General features: G+C 36.4%; 1 pseudogene; it reads right to left on the bottom strand.

The window, feature by feature from the left end:
- Positions 1–3,777: 3,777 nt before the first annotated feature.
- LOC122672319 lies at positions 3,778–10,014 on the bottom strand (annotated as a pseudogene).
- Between the last annotated feature and the right edge of the window lie 3,750 nt (positions 10,015–13,764).

Raw genomic sequence — 13,764 nt, 5'->3', positions numbered from 1 at the left:
TCCCCCCAGGGACAGAGAAGCTTCAAATTGGAGCTTCTTTTTTCTATTTCTCAGCAACTTTTTTGTTCCGATTCATTCCCATGAACAAAAACATGAACTGGTGTTAGCAAACGGATTTCTTTTATTTTTTTTTGTTTCCAGAAACAAAAAAACAGAGAAATAGAGAAACAAAGTGCCTGCTTGATAACCTTACGGGTGTTTTTGTTCTAGTTATGTGCTAAGAAACAGCAAAATAGTTTTTTCATTTTCTGTACTGAAAAACCGTTTTTGACCCGCTTAGTAAACCTGTTCTTGGAAACAAGCAAAACCCTTTGTTTTTTTTTTTCTTTTCTAAAAAAAAAAATTAACAAAAGGATATGTTTGGCACACTTTTCCAATTTTACAAAAGAGCATAGTGAACGAATATAGGAGTTTTTGTTGGGCACACTTTTCCAATTTTCAGCCAAGAAACGACAGAACATGTCCAACATGTTCTGTCAAAAGTCTTCTAGGGAGCATAACTTTTGATTTATGTTTCCAAAATCAGTCACAAAAAACACTTCGTTACCAAGCGATTTTTAGGTGTTTTTCCGTTTCTCAGAATGGAAAAACACCAGAAACTATTTCTCGTAAGGTTATCAAGTGGGCTCAAAAGTGTTATCATGCAAGTCCTATATGAACCATTGCAAGGGTCAACATGGGTGGATGGCCATTAAATTGAAAATACCCAGGGCCTATGACCGTCTTGAATGGGTTATCTCTATGGCCTCTTTGAATTCTTCGGATTCTCCAACCATTAGCATGATATGATTTCATATCTTCTCTCCATTGTTAGCTATTTTATCAAGCTCAAAGATGGGGCTTTTGGCTTCTTTGAAACCTCTAGAGCAATTCTACAAGGTTGTCTATCGAGTCCCTACTTGTTTATTTTGGCAATGGAAGGTCTCTTTGGATTGCTTGCTATCTAAAAAGATCTCAACCTCTTTCGAAGAATCAAGGTTGTCAGGATGACACCAGAGGTTACTAACCTACTTTTTGCCGATGATACCTTCATTTTCTATTCATACTATTCAAGCTATTTTGCATATTTTGAGGACATCTTTAAGAATAAGAATTTTTTTTTAGCAAAAATAACCCTACACACCTTTGTAGTGATATTAGTCATATTCTAGGTATGCGAGAAACATCCACCTCTTTTTCCTACTTGGGAGCCCCATTGGTTTGCCTCTAGAGCTCACATATCCACCATTTCATCTCTTATCCATAAGGTTCAAAGAAATCTATCTACTTGGAAAGCTCCATAATCCCAAGCAAGTCGATGTTTTGTCATCAAATTCTTTCTTTCTTCGGTTACAACCTATCTTATGTCATGTTTCCTCATCCTCAAGTTGATCTGTTCTAAACTAGATTTCATCATCGAATCCTTTTGGAGTGGAGACTCTAGGGATCATAGGAAATTCTCTCACATTCTTGAGGGAGAAGTTTGCAAGGCTGAACTCCTTGGTGGGTTGGGTATCCGACTTAGTTTTCTTCATAACAATTCACTCTTTATCAAGTTGGGGTAGAGATTGTTGAACAATGTGGATTCTCTTTGGCCTAAGATCCTTAAGGCCAAAGCTTTCCAGTCCACCTCCTTGATCAATTCAACTTTCAAACCTAAAAGGGAGTCTTGGATCTGACATAGAATTTCTTCTATAATTCCTACTCTTAGAAGGTTGCTATGTTGGAAAGTCGGTGATGGAATATTTCAAATTAATGATGAGGGACCCACATCAGTTATGAAGAAAGAATTCTTATGAGTTATATGTGTTAGTGGTCATTTATCACATGTTATATTTAGAAGAAATTCTAAGGTGCACTTGTGAGGACGGTGACCGTCCGAGCGCGTGCGCGTGCATGAGGAGCAATGTGGCACTTTGATAGCGCACTTTGCACTTCATACGAACGCATCGTCGCAATGAAGCGCCTAAATCTTTTCTGGATCTTCGGTCAGTGAACCAGTGTGATGGTTCGGATCTAATCATTGGATTGGTACCTAAACCAAAGAGTGTAACCCATTGAGGTGCAAGGTTTGGTTCTGACTGTTGGATTGATGCCTGAACCAAAGGATGTAACCCAGTGAAGCCCAATGATTGCAGCCCATCTGCATAGGCTTGTGGAAGCCCATAAATAGCCCATGAAATCAATCATTTGGCAGTAACAAAACATTCTCTCTTAGTTTCAAGGTGATTTCTATCCCTACAAATCGATAAGTAGTCAGATCTGATTTATCTTGGGAGGCAGATTTGCTGTAACATATTGTAGTAATAAAGGTGCAAATACTATCTTAGGGACATAACGTGTTCGTTTGACTTAGGGAGTCTCACCCTCCTCTCCATTTCTGTTATCATTTTTCTTACAGTTGGTACAAGTGATTCAATTAACTTCTAGTAGGACCCTTGGAACCCTAGGTGGAACCATTGTTATGTCAACTCCCTTGTTCATCCCATCTCACCTATTCAGGTGTCTGATATCATTTCTAACAAGGCTTGGAATCTCTCCCTTTTCAATTCTTTCCTTCCTTCACCCTTGGTTGATGAGATTTCTCGCATTACTCTTTCCCACACCACTCTTGATGATTTTCTCCTTTGTCATTTTTCCAAGAATACAGATCTGACTACAAGAACTACTGCAAGATTTCTAACATCCATATGAGTTTTGGTAGTCTGGGGACATCTAAACGCCACAGCACACAATCGGGTGGCTTTCTCCCATATATATATATATATATATTCAGGCACTTGTCATACAATAAGAAATGATGTAATACCACCAATTCACATTGAGATTTGTCCAAAGTATAATTCTCATATTAAAGTCTTTCGAGAACACTCACACCTCACAGACAGAAACTCCCTGCCTCATCCAAGCAAATAGATCTTCTGTAATAAGTTAATTTTTGAAGAACAAGAATTTTCATTCTAATCGAAAAGCACAAGAACAGTTATGTTACCATTTTGGTTTTGATCGACTGCATCAGCCAGACTAAAGTTAGTTACAGCTTAGGGACCTATATGAATGTACTATCAGTATATTTATAGAAATCTTAACAATGAAACCCAGAGTGACTGATCAGCGAATGGGATGCAAGATGGAGCAAGGGAGGAGGGATAGCCATATCTCCTACTTTTATTTCCAGGTAATCAGTAAAAGAAGACTTTAGCTGTTTGTTTGGAGTTTGGACAGGATCAAAGAGCTTTGTTAAATACCAATGTCAAGTAAAAGCTAATAATGTATCATGGGCACATGAAACACACAACAATATCATATAGGAATTCAAGTTAAGGAAATAAACCTACTGAATATGTCTTTGTTGGGCAACATTTTCCCCCTACCATATCTTTCTACCTAATAAGAGGGAAAGAACAAAACCCTCCAAAATTCTGAAAAAAAAAAAACCCCTCCACTGACCAAAACTTCGCTAGGAAAATGGGAACTCAAAGACCAGCATCAGAATCCCTCAGTCGAAAAGACTAAGCCCATGTCCTGTAACAAGTTAAACAGAAAGAGAAGATCAGTGAAAGATAACCATCTAAAAACAATAGCCTGATTTCTAAACTAACATGAGGAAAAAAGTAACCAGAGGTAAGTTTGTTCTTCAGCAGAACGAGGTTCTAAATCTAACAAAATGGTGAGGGAATATGAAAAATCCCAGTGATCATTTAGTATTCAAGGTCAGCTCAGTTAGTTGCACTGAATAGAAACTTGATACTACCAAGTTAGAAAAGCTCTGGGTACTAGGGGTTGTGAATTAAAGGGTTATGAATTATTTAGGTTCAGAATAGATTTAAGGTAAGAAAACATTAAATCATCTGATTCCTCTTTCTCTTCCACCTTCTCTTCTTCTTTGGCTCATCCGCAGCAGGTGCTGCACCACCACCACTGCCGCCACCAGCACTTGCAGCCACTGCAATGGCACCACCACCACCAGAAGGCACTGAAGCAAGCTTCTTCCTTCCAGATGCAATCAGCTTTGTAATAGCTTTATCCTTAACTTTAGAGAGCAGAAGCTCAATTCTATCATCTTCAGCATCAGCCCCAACTGCAATTCCAAATAATGATTGCTATTGTCAAATTAACTTTAGTAACTGTTGTTTAGTAAGAAAAGAATAAGAAACTCAATACCCAAGCATTTGGTTCATTTTAAGGAGTCCAAATTGTGGTTTTCAAATTTACAAGTTGAAGACTTAACCAAGTCAGTTTGATACCAATGAACTTCTCAAATCAGGATTTGTTAATGTTCAAAATTAGGCCAAACAAGTATTACTCATTTGGCCACAGTATCAATGTAACCAAATGGAAATGTAACTGATGCATGCAGAACAGCTTTAATTCATTACTAAAGCAACATCTATAACATATAACATATAACATTCAAGCCCTTCAAGCATTAGCTCCAGGTGAGCTTAGATTAGCAAAATAAAAGAGGCAGATTTGAGTATAGTTCAACATAATGAAAGGACGCCTCCATTGATTGGATATGAAGAAAGCCGAGACCAAAGGCAGAGTTTACTTAATGGAGTTGCATCTTTTGGGAGCCAGTAATGAGTTAACCATAACAAAACAAGACCGATAAATATCTAAACAGAAAAGGAAGGAAAATAGTAAGCAGTGCAAAATGAAATTCACAGAATATTACTCTGAGCAATTCAAAGGAGAAAGATAAATCGACGTCAAATAATTGCACATTCTCTGTCTCTCCCTATTACATATTTAATTAACTATAAACTAAAAAATTTTGTGGAAGAGGTGTCAAATATCAAAGAAATCTGAATGACTGTCAAATAAAGACTACCAAAACCTATGAAATCCCAAACAAGAGGAAAACATAAAAGAGGGAAAAAAAAATCCTCTTGAAATGTGGTAAACAGTGATAGAGAAAACATCAACAAATATGTAAGAGAAGTTTTTTTTTTTTTTTTTTGGTGTGCTACTTCATTACTTTATTCACAATATTAATCAAAAACAAGGAAAAAATTAGACAATAGTAACTTGGAATATAAAAGTCCCAAAACAATTGAATCCCTAGCAAAAAGAAGAAAAGCAAGAACACTGCAATACCTTATCCAAGAATGTTCTTCAAATCGTTGGCAGAAGGGCTGGTGTTTTCGCCCAGAACAGCGAGCAAGTAGACAGCGATAACCTTCATTTCTTCTCAGAAAATTGAGATAAAGTAAAATTATAGTCACAGAGAGAGAAAAAGAATGAGAGATGGTGTAATACCCTGATTTTGGACTAGGAGTAATTTGGTCTTTTTACCTAATGCAGGATTAGGGCAAGCTGAAGTGTAAGAACTTGGACTAGCTGGAGGAGCACACATGCATGCATGGTAAGTAGTGTGCCCTAGTATAACTCCCTCATTTTGAGTTTATTCCTTGCCTAAGTGTAGAATTAGGGTTTTACTTATAATATATATAATTTGATTTGGAAAATAATTCATAGTTTGTAACCTAGCCTAGTGTTTAGACATTTAATTCAATTTGTTAGAGGTATAAGGTTCTATTCTTTAGAGGTGCAGTTAAATATTTTATTTGTTTTTATAATTTTATAGGGCTTAGAAGGGGCTTCCACGATTCTAACTTGGGAGGTCTTAGATTTTTGCTAGGAAAGTATTATGGATTGATAAGGAAAGGTGAGGTGGCAATCTTCAATTGGCTGAAAACTCAAATTTGGAAAAGAAAGTCTTCATAAAATAAAATTCCAACAAAAAAGGAATTTTAACTAAAATTAAATTACCTAATCTAAAATTTTAATTTAAAAATCTTAAGTCAAGATTCCTTTTAAAATATTTTCATTTGAGGGCAAGTAAATAGATGTAGTTAGAGATAAAATTGGATTCTTCCCACCTTCTTTCTTTGTTAGGATTAAATCCCCATAACTAAATCCTAATCCTCATTCCTTTTATCATAAATTTGAGAGAGAGAGAGAGGGAGAGGGAGAGAAGAAAATTCATGGACTATAGAGAGGAAGAGAAGAAGAACAAGAGAGAAGAAGAAGAAGGAAGGAGAAGAAGGAGATTCAGACTGTGCAGAACCAGAAACTTGATGTTCAATTTCAACCCTTTTTGAAGCCGAATTGGAAAATTCCTATTTCATGATAAAACGTAGCCTCATTTCTTATCTTCACAACCCAACTTGAATCAGCCCAAATGGAGTTTTGAGCAAAGAGATATTTTTGATTTACTGAAGGTAGGTCATTCTGTCAAAAATATATGTTTCCCAAATCCGAGTTTAAGCAGTACCTTGAGGTTGATTTCATCATTACCTTAATCATAGGACTCTATTAAAGTGATTCTGAATTAGGAAGAGATATATCAACATCATTGAAGCATTGATTTGAGGTCACTTATAGAAACCCTAGTCCCTTCACACAAGGTGAGTACATCTTCAACCATTATAATTGATATTTTTCTTACACATAAAATTTATTTTGAAACATTGTTTTAAATCTAGAATTTAGTTTTAGATTGAGATATATCATTCCAAAAACATATTTCATTCATGCTTTATACTTAATTAAATTATTCACACATGATTGCTTGCAAGGAATGGTGATTTTCTTATGATTTAATTCACACATGTGTGAGCAGAACTTTAATAATGTCATGTTTATAGACTAATGAATCCAATGCCTATTTGTTGATAGTATGATGAAGGTCTATGAATGATTCTTCATGATTATAACCTAATGCATGATAATTTTGGATGATGCATTTAAATCTGATTTTTTATTTGATTTACCGATTTATATTCTATTAGAATTGAAGATGCTTGATGACAACTTTGTGTGAAGATTTTGCCAAATCTTCTCGATTTATGTATTGCGTTCTATGCCATGATATTTTGATGAAACTCGATTTATTTCTAAGTTTTTTTTTTCTTTTACAACTCTTGATTAAACGTTTTAGTGTTTGGAATATAAGGAGTTGCAAACCCTAAGTTCTAGACTTGTTGTATAGCTTTATGTATAAGCATGGATGTTCTTTTCTGTTACCTTACTGACATGGGTTAAAGTGTTGGGGTAAGGATAAATCTGTGGATTTTTGAACTACGGGCTTACCCTTATTGAAACTATATGGACTACTAGAAAGAGGGAGATGATCAAAAACTCTCTAAGAGGGCTGGGGCAAGTTTGGTCACTAATTTCTCCATTAGTTTCTTGATGTTGAGAGGGGACAGTGATGTTACAGTTGATCATAGCTGGAGTTCATACCTGTGTAGTCGTTGTGGATTTACTTGCTAAGCTTTTTTCGAAGCTTACCCTCCCTATTTTTCAGATAAACAACTTTATGAATGTGAACCTGGATGTGAGGATGTACTAGAGGAGGAGGTCCAAGAGGACGAAGCGTTTGGATTAGAAGAGGACAACTACTATTAGAAACTTTACACTTTCTTTCAATTTTAGAAGAACTCATAGTTTGTTTGAGTTTAATTTAATTTTGGGAATTGTAACCTTTATTTCAGAATTTTAAGTTTAATTTGGAAATTGTAATAGCTTAGTTTAACTACCTTACTTTAGTTGAAGTCTTAATCTATATATTTTAGACATGTGTTTGTGTTTTGGTTCTACTCCGGTTCATATCTCCTTGACATAAATGATCTTATTGACCGTCAATGTCCCTAAACCGTTGGGGTGGTTTTGGGGGCATTACAGATGGGAATGCCTGTAGGCGCAAGTCTGTGACTCCTATTTCTCTCTACTAATCTAGGGTTTTTTTGGTAGGATACTAATCTAGGGTTTTAGTTCGTGCAATCCGCGCCCACTAAAGGGAAGTTATCGAGTGTAACACGTAACACAAAACTTTGGTGATTACTATATAGCCTTCGCTAGGGGTAGGGGTGTAAAAAATAAACCCGTCCAACCCAAACCCGCCTTAAGCCCATACAAGGCTGGGTTGGGAATAGGTTTAATATAGGGCCAGGCTGGGTTTTATATTTTGATGGCCTTGGCAGAGTTGGGCCAGTTCTGGGTTGAGGCCTCGGGCTGAGTCCGATCCAGCCTAGCCCAGCCATATATACATATATACTAGTACAAGGGATCCAGATCTTCTACTTCCAAAGCTCGTACTTCCATCCTACTTCTGTGAGCTCATAGTGCGCCACCTGACCTAACATGCATCCAGCGATTGAGATTAAAAAAATTCAAAATATTTTGAAAACCTCATGACATTCTACTTGAACCACCTTAAACCCCAAACCCAACTTGAATCAGCCCAAACGGAGTTTTGAGCAGAGAGATATTTTTGATTTACTGAAGGTAGGTCATTCTGTCAAAAATCTATGTTTCCCACATCCGAGTTTAAGCAGTACCTTGAGGTTGATTTTATCATTACCTTAATCATAGGACTCCATTAAAGTGATTCTGAATTAGGAAGAGATATATCAACATCATTGAAGCATTGATTTGAGGTCACTTATAGAAACCCTAGTCCCTTCACACAAGGTGAGTACATCTTCAACCATTATAATTGATATTTTTCTTACACATAAAATTTATTTTGAAACATTGTTTTAAATCTAGAATTTAGTTTTAGATTGAGATATATCATTCCAAAAATATATTTCATTCATGCTTTATACTTAATTAAATTATTCACACATGATTGCTTGCAAGGAATGGTGATTTTCTTATGATTTAATTCACACATGTGTGAGCAGAACTTTAATAATGTCATGTTTATAGACTAATGAATTCAATGCCTATTTGTTGATAGTATGATGAAGGTCTATGAATGATTCTTCATGATTATAACCTAATGCATGATAATTTTGGATGATACATTTAAATCTGATTTTTTATTTGATTTACCGATTTATATTCTATTGGAATTGAAGATGCTTGATGACAACTTTGTGCAAAGATTTTGCCAAATCTTCTCGATTTATGTATTGCGTTCTATGCCATGATATTTTGATGAAACTCGATTTATTTCTAAGTTTTTTTTTTCTTTTACAACTCTTGATTAAACGTTTTAGTGTTTGGAATATAGGGAGTTGCAAACCCTAAGTTCTAGAATTGTTGTATAGCTTTATGTATAAGCATGGATGTTCTTTTCTATTACTTTACTGACATGGGTTAAAGTGTTGGGGTAAGGATAAATCTGTGGATTTTTGAACTACGGATTTACCCTTATTAGAACTATATGGACTACTAGAAAGAGGGAGATGATCAAAAACTCTCCAAGAGGACTGGGGCAAGTTTGGTCACTAATTTCTCCATTAGTTTCTTGATGTTGAGAGGGGACAGTGGTGTTACAGTTGATCATAGCTGGAGTTCATACGCCGCTATCATGAGGGCCTTGACCAGTGTATGGTAACCAGCTCACACTAGTCCATTAGGGAGTGATGTGTTTGTTATTTTACGTTCTTTCGATATATCTTTTGTTGATTGTTGTCATATATACTTTTCATTATGGTAGTAGTGATAAGAAAATATGGTTATGATCATTTTGCTTTTTTTTTTTGAATCTATATATACATATTATTATATGTCTTTACATTTTGTATTACATGTGCATGTTTTTCATACCTGTGTAGTCGTTGTGGATTTACTTGCTAAGCTTTTTTCAAAGCTTACCCTCCCTATTTTTCAGATAAACAACTTTATGAATGTGAACCTGGATGTGAGGATGTACTAGAGGAGGAGGTCCAAGAGGACGAAGCATTTGGATTAGAAGAGGACAACTACTATTAGAAACTTTACACTTTCTTTCAATTTTAGAAGAACTCATAGTTTGTTTGAGTTTAATTTAATTTTGGGAATTGTAACCTTTATTTCAGAATTTTAAGTTTAATTTGGAAATTGTAATAGCTTAGTTTAACTACCTTACTTTAGTTGAAGTCTTAATCTATATACTTTAGACATGTGTTTGTGTTTTGGTTCTACTCCGATTCATATCTCCTTGACATAAATGATCTTATTGACCGTCAATGTCCCTAAACCGTTGGGGTGGTTTTGGGGGCATTACAGATTGGAATGCCTGTAGGCGCAAGTCTGTGACTCCTATTTCTCTCTACTAATCTAGGGTTTTTTTGGTAGGATACTAATCTAGGGTTTTAGTTCGTGCAATCCGCGCCCACTAAAGGGAAGTTATCGCGTGTAACACGTAACACAAAACTTTGGTGATTACTATATAGCCTTCGCTAGGGGTAGGGGTGTAAAAAATAAACCCGGCTAACCCAAACCCGCCTTAAGCCCATACAAGGCTGGGTTGGGAATAGGTTTAATATAGGGCCAGGCTGGGTTTTATATTTTGATGGCCTTGGCAGAGTTGGGCCAGTTCTGGGTTGAGGCCTCGGGCTGAGTCCGATCCTGCCTAGCCCAGCCATATATACATATATACTAGTACAAGGGATCCAGATCCTCTACTTCCAAAGCTCGTACTTCCATCCTACTTCTGTGAGCTCATAGTGCGCCACCTGACCTAACATGCATCCAGCGATTGAGATTAAAAAAATTCAAAATATTTTGAAAACCTCATGACATTCTACTTGAACCACCTTAAACCCCAAACTAAACCCACCCGACCAGTTCGGTTCATAAACCCAAACCCATTTCACTCAAAGTAAACCCAAACCACTCATCTACCTAGGGTTTCAGGGTTTCAGATCGTTTCTCTTCTTCCCAAATTTGCTCCATCACTCCCTTCTTCCTTCTTCTCTACATCCACCAGAATTGCCAATGATACACCGACTCAGATTGGGGCACATTTCGTAGGGAGAAGGCTCTTCCATAGTGCAGTGAATATGTTACACCCGTGCCCAAAAATCTGGGTTAATTTGAATTTTTGGTTGTGGGTCCCGAACCTAAAGCCATATCCAAGGAGAGCTCCCTTGGGTAACTACAAAGTTCACCATTAGATGTACGGATCATAATAAGTACCACTGGGTGGTAACCCTTAACCATAGATTTAATATTTTGAACTTGAGAATCATGAAGGGAGTATGTTTGTTCGCGAAGACATCGATACTCGGGGTGTTTCGACACATGGACAGCAAGGAAACTACATATTGATCTATCACTTTGGTCAACTACTCTCATTGACCGGAGCTGCAGTCATAGTAAATCTCTGTCCCGGGAGTACGGGGCCTAGTGTCTTAAGTCGGGGATCTTGCTACCGCATCCCAGTTACCTACTAGGAGTAATTCCTCGACAATTATTGGTACGTAGGACTCGCATATTGTCCCACGTACATAAAATCGGATTAAAAATTTGTTTTGGGACTTTTGGGCCTTAGCCAAACAAGCCCTTAGGCCCACCACTATATAACCCATCTGAAACCTAATTGCTAAACCTATTCCACTATTTCAATCGTTGAAAGCAAGAGGAGGAGAAGAAAAGAAAAGGAAGAGAAGAAGGAAAGAAGAGAAAAGAGAAAGGGAAAGAGGCTAGGCGTTCATACCTGATTCTGGAGTTAAGGTATGAAGGATTTTCCCTCTTCTCTCTCTTTTCCTTGGTGTTAAGTTCTCTCCTTGCAAAACCTTATTGAACCAAGCTCTACAATTCTTGATAGAGCTTGTATGGGGTGAGCAAGTGTGGAAATTCAACCCAATTCTAAGGTAAAATCCTACACATGCATGGTTGTGTACCCTCTGTTGAGGAAAAATTCTCATACATAAACTCCATTCATCTATCATGATGATATATGTGTTTTGATGATAACAAATAAATCGAATTGTACTAAATCTTGTTTGAGGTGTTTAAATAAAAGCATAGCACCAAGTGAGGGGGAGCACTCAATTCAAGAGATTGATGCTCAAAGCAAATTGAACTTGTCAAATCTTTCAAGACATCAAAGAATCAAGAAGAATGGAGAAAAAGTTTTGAAGACAAAGATTAAGACAAGTTAGGGGAACTCACTTTAAAGACATTTATGTAAAGAAATGAAGGTCAAGAATTGAAGAAGATTGAAGACTTAGAATTGTACTAAGTTGTATGATCATAATTAAAGTCACAAATGATGTAATGCACACACACAAGCATGCATTCATTTAGATGGACTTTAGGAGGTTTAATTAACCCAATCCATATGACCAAACCAATTTGTAATCACCCGAGTAAGTCCAACAAAGGTTTTAACATGTTCAGCAGAATTTACTGATCCGACATACCGAATCTGGAAACGGCATGCCGAATCTACCTTTGACTACAAACAGCAATCTTAGGGTTTTGCTCACAGTGGCCAAACGAAATGTACCGAATCATGATCCGGCATACCAAATCACAATCTAGCATACCGAATTAGCATTTTACTGTTGGGAATTAGCCGTTGGTCAACGGATATATTCCATGATCCAGCATACCAAATTGGGAAACAGCATACCGGATCAGGACAGATTAGTATCTGAATTTAGCATTAATTCTTAGATGCCTTGAGCACCTTTGCCTATAAATAGGTAAGTTCAATTAGACTAATTATAATTAATTAAAACTAATCAAAGACATCAAAAAGACTTCGGTACTTGATCATTCAAAGCACTCTTCATCAAAGCATTCATTCAAGTGCATTCCCTCTCTAAGCTACTCCACCTCAATTAAGGTTCAAGCTTCAAAGGTGAAAAGTAGTTTCATACTTCTAAGGTTGAGGTAATCCTAATCTTAGTACCATTTTATTTTATATGGTTGTTTGAGTCCTCTTGTTCGGAATCAAGAGTAGTTTGAGTCATCTTGCTCAGAATGAAGATTGGTTGAGTCCTCTTGCTCGGAATCAAGAGTGGTGGTGAGTCATCTTGCTCTCAATCAAGATTTGTATGAGTTCTCTTGCTCATACTCAAGATTTATTTTAGTGGAATTCTCTCTAAGGTGAGAGGAGTGGACGTAGGCAAGTATTGGCTGAACCACTATAAATTCTTTTGTGTTATCTTTGTTGTTTGTTAATTTCATCGATAACTTGTTTAATTCTGCATTAATTTTTTATTCTCTACTTTCACCTATTCACCCCCTCTAGGTGAATTCACATTTGGTATCAGAGCGGGAGCTCAAGACCGTGATTGTTTTCAATCCAACTAAGAGTTAAGACCATGAGATCCTTTGTCAATTGTAAGGTTGAAGAATACAATATTACCCGACCCCCCTTCTTTAAAGGTGGAGGATTTTTTTATTGGAAGAATTACTTCAAAAACTTCGTGTGTGTCAATAATATTGATGCATGGGAAGTTATTGAGAATGGACCAAACAATATAGGCAAACCTAAAGGACAGTGGACTCCAGCTGACAAAGAAAAAGTCCAATTCAATTATGTAGCTATAAGTTACATCTAATGTGCTCTAGGGGAAAAGGAGTACAATAGAATATGTATTTGTGACTCCGCTAAGAAAATATTTGATAAGCTAGTTGTTACCAATGAAGGTACTTTCGAAGTCAAACAATCTAAAATTGATATGCTTGTTAATGAGTATGAACTGTTTAAAATATAAAATGATGAAGATATTTATACAATGTTTACTCGTTTTACTAATATTGTGAACAAGTTGAAAGGCTTGGGGAAAGTTTATTCTAATGGAGAAAATGTAGAAAGATATTGAGATCTCTTTCAAAAGAGTGGAGACCCAAAACTACGGCAATGAAAGAGTCCAAAGACATAGACAAACTAAGCCTAGATGAGCTTTTGGGATCACTACAAACTCATGAAATGGAGCTCAAACTAGACACCAAGGAAATTGAACCAAAAGAATTGAAGAAGAAGGTTGTAGCATTCAAATCATATGAAATTAGTGATGATGAAGAAGAACTATCTGATGATGAGAT

Source organism: Telopea speciosissima, chromosome 8, assembly GCF_018873765.1.
Source record: "Telopea speciosissima isolate NSW1024214 ecotype Mountain lineage chromosome 8, Tspe_v1, whole genome shotgun sequence".
NCBI lineage: Eukaryota > Viridiplantae > Streptophyta > Magnoliopsida > Proteales > Proteaceae > Telopea > Telopea speciosissima.
Note: the sequence above shows the minus strand (reverse complement) of the source record. Positions and strands in the feature narration are given on the sequence as shown.